This window comes from Copadichromis virginalis, linkage group LG3 (genome assembly GCF_057382275.1).
Source record: "Copadichromis virginalis isolate Kocher_CV1m ecotype Utaka linkage group LG3, C_Virginalis_male_GT1.1, whole genome shotgun sequence".
NCBI classification, from domain to species: domain Eukaryota; kingdom Metazoa; phylum Chordata; class Actinopteri; order Cichliformes; family Cichlidae; genus Copadichromis; species Copadichromis virginalis.
The window spans coordinates 28738557-28744556 of NC_140620.1; the positions used below are offsets into that span (position 1 = coordinate 28738557).

Consider the following 6000-nt stretch of genomic DNA (forward strand, 5'->3'; position numbering starts at 1 on the left):
TCCCTCTGTGGTGCGAAAGGGCACACTTTCTTTAAATTCCCCAAGTCCTACGTGAATATACTTAAATCTTCCCAACAACCTCGACTTTCTGACACCATGGATTTCCCTTCCTTGGTGGATCCTTCTCAAGTTTTGGATCCCCCCGTGAATGACCAGGTGAGAGAGCCCTCTCCCTCTCCTCCCCCTCCCCTTCCTCCGACGGCTGCCTCACTGTCACTCCCAGTTTCACTGTCACTCCCAAAGAGGGATGACAACAAGGAGGTGGGAAGGGTACGAACACTGAGCTATGCAGGGGTGGATACCTAGATCCGGAAGCAATTTGGCTTTCCTGCAGTGTGAGACTACTGGCAAAAAATCTGCCCTGAACTTCACCTGACCCTCATTCTCTCGCTCTCTCTCTCCCTTTCTTCCTCTCATTCACTGCTCCAAAGCGGCCGCATGTAAATGCACACCAGCATTCTCTATATATCTGACGTCACTCATAGTCATACCTGTAAATGGAAAAACATGATCTGGGAGGCTATTCTGGTCGTGGTTGTCTTGTTTCTTTATGTTGTTGTGGGTTCTTAAGAATGACACCATTACTTGAAGAGAAGGTATTTTATCGAACTGTGGTTCACATGTAAACAAAGCTTCGCCATCACAGTCTACTCCGAGGTAACTGGCTCTGCTCTCTAGCTCCCCCTACAGTCTAGGAGTATTAACAACATAAAACATGATACTAGGCAAATAAGGATTTGCTGTTATCATTACAGTGGTCAACACCTGGCCCTTGGATGGCCTCTTGCACTGGAGGCTACGGTGCAAGCCAGGGCCGAAGCAGGACATAAGGCCCTTCCTTATCATGCTCAGGCCCTGGCCTTTGTCACTCCTTCCTCCTCCGTTCCATAGGCAGATAAGAGAGGTGCGGTCTAGGGGCTGGGTGACGCCTGTCTCTCACCTGCATCACTCAGTGCCCTCTCAGTCACTCTCCAGCGGGATAAACAGGATAGTTTCTGATTAAGGCTGGCCCCTCAGTGACCCTTTTCACATTATAAAATCTTTTTTTTTTTTTTGTTAGCACATATGCTTGACAGAACTGTTCATGCTGCTGTCAGTGTTTATTTCTTAACTGCGCAACTAATATTCAAATTCAAAGTTCCACTAACCTAATTAAGCGCAAATTTTGATACATTTACAAAAAAGGAATTCTTTTTTTTTTTTTTACATTTGTTGGCTTCATGTTTACTGTAGAGTTAAAGTTATTGATATAATTTCCAATAGCTGTGATCAAAACTGAACTCTGTCACATACACACACACACACACACACTCTCTGACTCACTCACTGGCCTGCACCAGTTACCAGTCACTTTGTGGAGCATTGGACTGCCATTACCTCATAAGACTTTGTTGTTATACTATCTCTTACCGTACATTACTAAATCTCCATTTGCACTATTTGCCTATTTGCACTACTCTGCCTGGTTTACACTCAATGTCATTTACCCTTACCTGAATATTGTATATTGTATATTGTATAGCTTTCTTGTTAATTTGTATTGTATTTATTTAAATTTTTACTTTTTAATTATTTTATTTGCATTTTTTAATCACTCTCTTATATTTAAATGTTCATTTGCTATTTCATCTAGGGTTTGAGAGTAACGAAATTTCTATTCTCTGTATGTCCTGTACATGTGGCAGAATTGACAAATAAAGTTGACTTTGACTTTGACTTTGCTTCCAGCAATACTGGCAGAATATTAAAGGAGGAGGACTACCTCCAAATTCGTCAACTTTTTCTCAAATCAAGAGCTGGACAGGACAACAATCCAAAAACTAAACCTGGTTTTGGAATAGATAAGGCAAGCTTCAGGAATCACCTTCCCCGACCCTAATGAAAATGTGTGGACTATGCTTAAAAGGAAAACAACCAGAGTTAGAAATTCTCATGCACCCAATTCTTGTGGGTTTTTTTTAAGCCATTAAAGGCACATCCTGTATGTCTGATATGATTGATTATGCTCAATAATCGATCCTGGAAAAAGGACACTTCAAAGAACTAATTGAAACCCACAGAAAACCCCAAATTACAACGGCTTTCATGAATCTGATGGGAATACATGACTGAAATTTTAACTTGTTGCACTTTTGTCTCTTTACCTTTGATAATGACAAAAATTTCAGTTCCTTTAGCAAATAAACAAAATGTATAATCACACATTTTACAGCTTGGAGTATAAATATGGCCTTTTTAACAGGTATATTATTAGATGTTCATTTAGGGTGGTACTTAGCAAACAGTAATGTGGCAAGTCGCAGTTTTCATTATCCTTATATCTATATCTGCCCGCCCCCTCCTGCTCAGTATCGTTTGTCCTCCGGCGGCGTGGCCACGGTCACCTCTTTGCTCCCGAAGTCTCAGAAGGCTGTCATGTGGAAGGCCATGTTGGAGAAGACCACCAGGTACTCGAAGGCGGCGAACAGGGAGTAGATTCCTGCTTCACAGTATTTGTTGTGGCGTCTGAAGAAGTAGGCGGCGATCACACAGCAGCTGATGTTGAACAGGAAGAGACGCAGCTTCCAGTGATATGATGTCACTTCCTCTGGGCTCACGTAGTGTCTCTTGATGACGTACCACAGCCAGCATGTAATGAGCATGTGCACCAGCGAGCTCCCTATGAACGTGATGAACCCGTACTTATGAACACTGTAGGTTTCCGTGGACGACACGTACGTGAGCATCACCAGGCCGGTGTTCTCGGCGAGGCTGCAGAGGAGCGCCAGCCCGCTCAGCAGCAGCTCCGGCAGCCTGTCGGCGAAGCGGCTGCGGTAGAAGCTGAAGTAGGCGAAGGCCACCAGGTACCGCGGCGCCGAGTGGAGCTCGATGCAGCCGCGCCAGATGTAGCGCTGCGGCACACCGCTGATGGACGGGAGGTAGTTGGACACCTTACAGTGCGTGTACGTCGCGTCCTCATAGTGGTACCAGAGGGAGATGAAGATGCAGGCTATGAAGCTGGTCACCGGCAGCAGAACCGTCCCCACGGCGAAGCTTTTGAACGGCAGCCGGATGAGGAGCCGGTCCCGGTCCAGGCTGCTGTACGGCCCCTGGAGCATCCTTCACGGCTCCCCGGGCTCGCTCCTCCTCGCTGCCATCGAGCCCCGAGTATTGCTTTTTTTTTTTTTTTTTTTTTCTCTAATTAAAAGCAAAATAGTTCTTAAAATCTGCTTTTTGTTAAACAAAACTTAACTCACTTTTAGGTCTTGGACTCAGAAAATGCTGTTGGATCGATGCCGCCCAGTATTGCAAGTGATGTGTAACAGACCACTTAAGCCATTGTTAAAACTGAAAAACACTAAATTCCTAATTTTATTTCATTAGACTTCAAACAAAAGACAAACAAAAGCTTTCAACAAGAGCAAATAGGTTAAATTCTTTAAAAATTACTGTCTGCAAGCATATTCCATTACATATTGAAAAACAATCACTTTAAAAAAAAAAAAAAAAAAATTGTAGTAACAACAATTCTAGACTCGCATCACTGGATAAAGCAGCTGAATGAATCAGAGGATAATATCTGGTGACCGGAGGCCAATCAGAAGCGTCCAGCATCTTCAGCGACACCCGCATTCATCCACCACCATGTCCTGGTAATGCTGAAGCACCACATTGTCATTGTTGTCGTAGTAGAGCATGGAGATCGAGGAGAGACGGATGGGGACGCAGCAGGGCTGTGGCGTGTTCTCTGGATCCAAGGAATGCACCAGGGTCTGCAGGATGGCATGGTTGGTGCCGTTCAGGCTCTCACTGAGCGGGAACGGACACTCCCCGTGGCAGTAGTTGGCCATGAAGCCCTGCGGGGCGATTACCCAGTCCTGCCAGCCGACATCTTTAAAACTGATGTAGAGGCGGCGAGCTTTACACACATTGCTGGGTGTCACGGGGATGTGGATGGCGCTTCTCCTCTGTCTGGACCGACACCGATTTGGGTTGAGGGACACAGCCACTAGTGAGGCCTGAACCAACAGGAAGGTGAAGTCTTGTTCCAGTGGGAGGGAGTTACCGGGGTAAAACAGAAAGAACTCTTCCGGGTGTGGTCCGAGAGGGAGCAACTCTAAAATTAAGCCGTAGTTAGACCCCGGTTTGCGCCAGCTCTCTGCCACCGCTGTGAGATCCATGGTGATGGAGGTGGACTCGGGCTGCAGCTGGACCGACTGGGACAGCAGGAGTCTGCGGTTCGCCTTAGGATTAGTTCCATTCAAAGTCGATCGGATCACTTTATAAAGAGAGGCACTAATGGCCTGGGACCCTTGCAGCAGCTGCACGGGACTAAGGGGCTTCCAGTGGAGCTTGATTTCCAGATGAGCCAGAGATAGCATCTCCACAGGCTGCAGGATGGACATGTTGAAGAAAAGATGCTTCTCCAGGCAAGCCTGACAGCTGCTGCTCCAGCCAGACACCATCCTGCCTTGGTCTTGGATGTATCTGACAATGTTGCCGCGGACTCCATACTCTGACACCGTGCAGGGTTGGCTCTCCAGAGCCTGGAGCTTCTCGGCCCTCCGGAACATCCTCCAGAGAGCAGAGGGGACATGGCGCCGGGGCTGGAGGCTCCCTGCAGGCCTCGGCCTCTCGGAGAGCCCCAGGGACCTGAGGAGGAGCTGCTCCTGCCTGTTTGTGTCCTCCACAGGTGAAAGGGCACACGCACCGAGAAAACACACTGCCAGCAGCAACACAGGAGTCATGCCCGGACTTTCTGTTGATGAGTCCCGAGTCTTGCCGCGTCCACTCATTTTGGTTCTTTTCTTCGTAGCATCGAGAGTAAGAGAAAATGTGGCCCGATCCGCTCAAAGCCTCGCTTATATTTCCGCAGAGCGCGGGCGGATTCGTAACGCACCAATCGCAGAGAGGCTTGCGGCAGCGCGCAAATTCAATGCACTTTTCTCCAATGAGCAGCACACACCGAGGCGGGGCGATGCTCCACATGGAGCCCGTCACCAATCACGGAGCGGCACCGCGTCACAGCCAGTCACACACTATAAGAGCAGCGAGTCTCCTCTGTTCGCTACATCCAGCTGGCTCGCCGCATCCGTGGAGAGAGAGCTTAAGCTGCACGCTCTCCTACCAACAACGGCTCTTTTCAGAGCCACCTCACTCACACCAAGAGCTCGCTCCTTTATTCTTATTGTTAGTAGTGTCTTTAAAATTGAATCTTATGCTCACACTTCAATCTTCACGCTGTTTCTATTCCTGAAATTACAGTTGGCATCAACATGGAATTCACTGACTTCAGTTACGAAATTTATATTTAAAGTATTTTTCAAAGAAACCTGTTAGTCACTTAAACTCAAGTTCACTCATAAAATGTGTCCTTCATAATAACGTTACAGGCTATGCTAGGCTTTGGCCCAATACGCGGGTTATGGATGAGAATAGAATGAGGCAAAGGACACCGCTTCCTCGTTTCTCTATTGTCAAGTCAAGTCATCTTTATAGCACAGTTAAAAGACATCAAGTGTCGTTCAAAGTGCTGGACAGAGGGATAATATAATAAAAACAATATAGATAAGATGAAAACATTGTAGAAAAATTGTAAGACATCCATATGTGTACATGTGTAACGGAGCGAAGGTGATTTCCACAGTGTCGTTTTTTTAAAGGAAGGAAACCTTCCTCCAAACGGACAGAGCAGTGGAGCCTCCAAGGGAAAGCACACGATTAAAAAACTGTATAATTAAAATATAATTTATTATATTTAAATAGTTAAAAATGCAAAATGAATTAAAACAACCTTGGCCAAGGGGTAACACAATAAAAAGCAATAAAACACAACATTAAAAGTCCAGTGGCATCCGCCACGATATAAAAGTCACAAAGAACTAAAAAAGTCCAGCGAAGTGATGTAAAAGGGAAACCCAGCGGAGTCCTCGCCTTCCTCCCCGCATTCCGCGTCCTGGTACGCTGAAGAAAGGGAGGGAGCGGCAGTCACTATTCTTTTCGGCAATTTTCATTCAATAA

General features: G+C 46.4%; 2 pseudogenes; both read right to left on the bottom strand.

The window, feature by feature from the left end:
* Window positions 1-2337: 2337 nt before the first annotated feature.
* Window positions 2338-3139, bottom strand: LOC146713953 (acyltransferase PGAP2-like; annotated as a pseudogene).
* Window positions 3140-3525: 386 nt separating this feature from the next.
* Window positions 3526-4784, bottom strand: LOC146713954 (protein DVR-1 pseudogene; annotated as a pseudogene).
* Window positions 4785-6000: the final 1216 nt, after the last annotated feature.